Source organism: Athene cunicularia (assembly GCF_003259725.1).
Source record: "Athene cunicularia isolate RWA chromosome 4 unlocalized genomic scaffold, athCun1 chr4_part3, whole genome shotgun sequence".
Taxonomy (NCBI): domain Eukaryota; kingdom Metazoa; phylum Chordata; class Aves; order Strigiformes; family Strigidae; genus Athene; species Athene cunicularia.
In genome coordinates this window covers 698,473-703,917 of record NW_020799100.1, presented here as the reverse complement: position 1 = coordinate 703,917, position 5,445 = coordinate 698,473, and positions in this window count along the sequence as shown.

The window sequence follows — 5,445 nt, the reverse complement described above, 5'->3', positions numbered from 1 at the left end:
CCCCCCCCGCCTTTCTCTCAGCCCCTGCCCCAGTGCCTGACAGCCTCCCAGTCCTCCCAGGGGCAAGGAACAGCCTGTGCTTATAGCCCACCGAGGGTAAGAGTTCACCACAACATGCTCACTTTTCATTTGCTTACCCAAGCAATAAAGCAGAAATGAGGAATGGCAGCTAATTAAAAGCATCGATTCATGTGGCATTCAAAACTATCTGGAGCAAGCCAGAGTGGAAAGGGATGAAGAGCCTGGAAGAAGAAAAGGGGATAGCAGGGCTGCAATGTTCCAGATGGGTGTATCCTTGCTCCCTGTGATTTCTTACCATGGGGAAGACTCTTCTGCTGTGACAATCCTGCTCCTACAATGCACTGTCCCCAAGGCACGGGGTTTATTCTTTACCAGAGAAATCCCCAAGATTCCCATTACATAAGTGCCATGTGAGCCCTCACTGAAGCTTAGCATGCCCCGTGTATTGTTAAGACTAGCGGATGGTAGAAAGACAAAAACCCTGAAATGGGGGAGAAGCACAGTAGAGATGTACTTCTACAGCAATGGCACAGCACACTCAAAGGTTACCACTTGCAGTCCCCTCTGACCTTCACGTCTGCAAAGCCGAGGGCAAACACAGAGAATGTGTTGTCTGTGACTCAGGTGCGTGCAGGACTAGGAGGACACATGGGGCCAGAAAACCCAGACAACTTCCAGACTAGATGGTCCACATTTCATCTGCTCTGCCATTGAATCCTCCCTGATACAAGAAGGCGGTTTTTAGCACCAAAGTCGGTGCCTATAGCTCGCCTGGGAATGGGAGCAGGGGAGATGGAGCCTATCACCAGGGTCCTGGGTCTCTGCTGTGGGTAGGTTTCTCTCAGTAGAAACACCCAGTTCATTAGGTGAGGAAGGTTCTTATGAGAAGATGGGAGCTGAGGCTGCCTAGCAAGTGTGGGTCTGCCTGGAGAGGAAGGGGGTTGCTGAATCCTCACTTCTCAACCAGAGCAAAAACTTTGTGCCTCAAGAAAGAAGCCAAGTGAAGAGCATCTAGACAGCACTCTGCCAGTGACAAAGCTATGAATAGACTCCGAAGCACCCACAACCACCCATGAGGTGAGAAACTGCCGCTCTTTTGCTCTGCATTACCCATGTCACCATCTCCCCACCCCTCCGTCTTGTGTAGCTACTGACAGCTGTCCTCATGGGGTTGGAAAAGAGCCATAAACTGGCACTGAACGTTTGCTCCCCATCCCTCTGATCACACACAGCAAGCAGATGCCACCATGGCCTAGATTACAAAGGGAGCAGGGTTCCCAAGTGCAGCATCACCATCTGAAGACTCAGAAGCAAGGATGATTCTGCAGGCAAGGACTTTTGCTCTGGATATGCTCCAAAAGCTCCTCAGAGAAGTGCCAGAATACCTTCAAAGCTTCTTACCTTCAAAACTCCCCTGCAGCCTCCTCAGCAAGGTTTGCATCCATATCACGGGCATGGGCCCTGAGACGACCTTCACCCTCTGCCTGGTGTGTTACCAGCGCTTCTGCTGAGCTCCAGGGAGAGCCATGGGGGCTGCACACACACGCTAAGGCTCCTTCTTCTCTGTTTCCTCCAGCCTATCTTGTTTTCCCCAGACAGCAGCCTGCTCTACCCAAGCTGTTCAGACCATCCCACCTAGTAACTCTTCCCAGAGCACAGGCAGACACAGGGAGGGCCAGCAGCCACTCCCCCAGTGCCCCCCAGCATCCCGCACCGCATGCAGGGGTCACAGCACTGGACATCAATGGTCCTGCTACAACTGCAAGTAATCCGGCCAGGCAGGCAGAGGGATTCACTCTCTGGTGCAGACTTTATCTGGCTCCAAGAAGGATAAGCCTAAATCCTCTACTGTATTTCCCCTCCCTCTCCACCACCCTCTAGTCCAGAAGATGTAATGTGACATGTGACTGAGACCAAAAGGCAATATTTAGGATAGAGGTCCAGGAGAAAATGTGTCACTTAGTGCAGGGAGAGGACAAGGGTGACTGACGTCTCAGAGGAGGGAGAGGGAAGGAGACTTGCAGTCTACAAACCTCCCTCCTTGCAGACCTTAGCTCTTCAGGCCCTCACCCTAAACAACGGTGTAGGGGAGCCATGTCCCATCCCAGAGACTGGAGGAACCAGCCAAGGTGGGTATCCCCACAGGAGGGTGTCAGGCTCACAGGCAACCAGTCCTGTGCCAATGTCACCCAGCCCAAGACTGGATCCTGGTTTCAAGACCCAACTCAGACCCTACCACTGCAACCCTGCCAAGACTGCCTGGCTCCAACACCCTGCACTGCCCTGGCACAGCTTCCCTGCACCGTGGAGCTCCCAGCAATGGGCAGAGCCTGCCAGGCTCTCCCAAACCTCACCCTGCACCAGCTGATTTACCGATCACTATCTCGGCTTCAGCTTTCCTCCAAGAACCACCAGCCTGGGGAGTTTCTCTTAGGAGGCCACCTGCATGGCTGGGCTGAGGAGGGCACCAGGCAGAGCCCCATGATGGGGCAAGGAAGCCTCAGAAGCTGGTGGGTCAGGTGTAGAAGGGGTGTTTAGAAGGCATTCCTGGGTTTTCCCTCCATCCCACCAAGAAATATGTCTGAGGTGGCTTCACCTGCTCCTTACCCTTTGCCCTGAGCAGCAGACTGTCATGGCAACACACCCTCCAATTCAGGTAGGAATGGGCACTTCTGCTTGTTTAACCATGTTTAACCATGGAAGCCTATTGGCTGCTTGTTTAACCATGTTTAACCATGGAAGAGGCAGCACCCTGGTATTTTGAACAGGGAGGGAGGAGGGGAGCAAGCAAGACAGTTGTGCGACATGCAAGCCACTTGCAAGAGAAGTGCAACGGTCAGCCACTTTGGCTCTGCTCCTCATGGCTGGGAAATGTGCTCATGGGGATGGGGATACTGTCCCCACACCACATCAAGAGCCCACATGAAAATAGGGGTGATAGAGGGCTTGAGCTCCACAGGACAAAACTAGGACTGAGCACCCACCAGTCTGTATGACACACTGAGTGCTCATCACGAGCCTTCCCCTCCAAAGGACAGACCACACCTCAGTGAGTCAAGACTCACTGGAACACCTCAGAAAGGTCCTCAGATACTCATCAGGGGCTGCAAAGAAAACACCAAGACCCCTTTGGCAGTAGATCCTGCACTAGTGGGTGGTGGCTGTCCTCTCCAGCCATTCTGTAGGAGCAGTCCCAGGACACAGCACACCAGGCATCTCTCATGGACAATGAGAACAAGATGAGCACAGAGCCTTTTCTTTGAAACCCCACTCATACCTGCAGGAGAAGCAGGCAGGGCTTTGATTTCAGAGATATTGAATCCAAATGATGATGAGCAAGCCATCCCCTCTCCAGGGAACAGCTGCATGGCAGTCTGGTGACCTTCTACACCACCTCCACATCCCAGCCCTAGGAGAACAGGTGGAAACCTTGCTCACAGTAGCCCTCTGCGTGTCTTGCCTCACTCCTGGGAAGACCTGGTTCCCTCAGGTGCAGAGGAGGCAGGAACTGAGGGAAACAAAGCCATCTAGGGAGCACTTGGAGGGGCCCATGCTGGAGAACTTGGAGCTGTCTCCAAACTTTCCTGATTTTCAAGAGACTTCAGTCCAGCTGATCCCATAGGAGAGACATGATACAGTCAGGAAGACAGAGCAAGACTGGGGCTTGCCCACTGCTTCACGCCGCTGAGGCCCTGGCTGGACAGCCAGACTCACCTCAGCAGCACAGAGCAGAGTGTTGCAGCGGCACAGCACTATGGAGAAGACCATCAACGAGTTCAGCAGCACCAAGAGCATCTGTACCGATGCCCCTGCCATGCCACATGCCAGAACCACAGTCACCAGGGATCCCAGTGAGCCCTGAGACAACCATCCCCACAGCCTTTGTGTTTCACACCTTTCCCCCTGGCACTGCATGTACCACAACAGATCTTCTCACCAGGGTGAGCTGCTGTGCTGCAAGACTTGGAGGCTTCCTGCCAGACCCTGGGCTCAAAGCCAGGCCCACTCTGCAATCCCAAAATCCAGTGGTCCAAACTCACATCAACCCTGCTTGCAGTTTACTGACCTAACTGAGGTCTGGAGAAGGGGCAAAGCCAGATGGTCTCCTGTGCTGCAGCCTCCAGCCCTGCTGTCCACAGCCTGAGGAGGTTGTTTTGGGGCTTGCTCACAGACACCAAAATGGCCTCTTCATGCCCATCTTAAGAAAAACAAAAAGCAGGCAGCCAGGTGGCAGGAGTTATCACTGTTGTGTCATGTCAAGCTCCCTCCAATTCCCCCAGCTGTGAAATGGGTTCTTACATTTCCTGGAGGCTGATCAGAGAGATTTTTCTGGGTATCATCCAGCAATGATTGTTTCATTCCTAGAAGCAGTGCTCAGAGAGGAGGGAAACCCAGTACCACATCACACATGTATGGTTGATTCACCCAAGAATCCCAGCCCTTTTCCTGCAGCTCTGGTAGAGGCAGGCAAGGTCTGAAGATGCACCCTTTGGTATCAGCAGATTTGAAAAAAAACATCTGCAGAAGTCAAGGGGCTTCCCCAGTTTAACGGCACTGGAAGGGGCGGCTGTCCCGTGAGGCACACACGTTGTCTGACTTCTCTGGAGGTCAATATATTTGCTCCATATTTGATGTCTCCCACCCACAACACAGAGCTGAGAAAGCTTCTGTTGTATAAGGGACTGGTTTTTTTTTAAATGGGAGAGATCTAAAAGAAAGACACAACTGATAATATATTGTTAAACAAAGCAGTTTAATGTGTTGTGGTGCCCAGGCAAGGGCACTGAGTAGACCCCTGCAGCGGGCACCGTCAGCTTCTCCTCCTGGATGCCTTTGGCAGCCCCCTGCTCCCCATCCCCAGGAGAGCCGGACGGGGGCACGGCATGTACCCATGCCTGGAAAATAAACGGGCAGCAGCCAGAGCTGTATCTGCTGTGCCCTGTGGCTGCTCTGCCGGGAATTTAAGCAGCCCCTAAACGCAGCTGGGCCACCGGGTGCTTCTCTCCGACATCTGCCCGTCCTGCTCACTGAAAAAATCATGGAGCTGCTGCTAATTTCATTAGCAGGCCCGTCAAGCGGTTCATCAATCTCTGATTTCCTGGCTTGGCGCCGTGAGGAAACAAGCAGGATCTGCTCTGAATTCACAAAGGCAGCCTCTGGGGTAATTGGTCTGAAGGCTTAATATTTCCTCGGTGGATTATTATCTCGGATTAAAAGTGGGAGAAAGAGTGGTTCTCCTTTTTTTGTTTGTTTGTTTGTTTTTATGGGGTTTTTAAATTATTATTATTTTTGTTTTAAACCTGGAATAAGCCCAAATACCCCCCACAGTGCCTGCAGGTCCCCGGGCCGGAGCTGCCCTGTCCCAGAGGCGGGCAGGCACAGGCAGGGGCACCGGCCCCGCGGCACCCCCCGCACCCCCCGCAC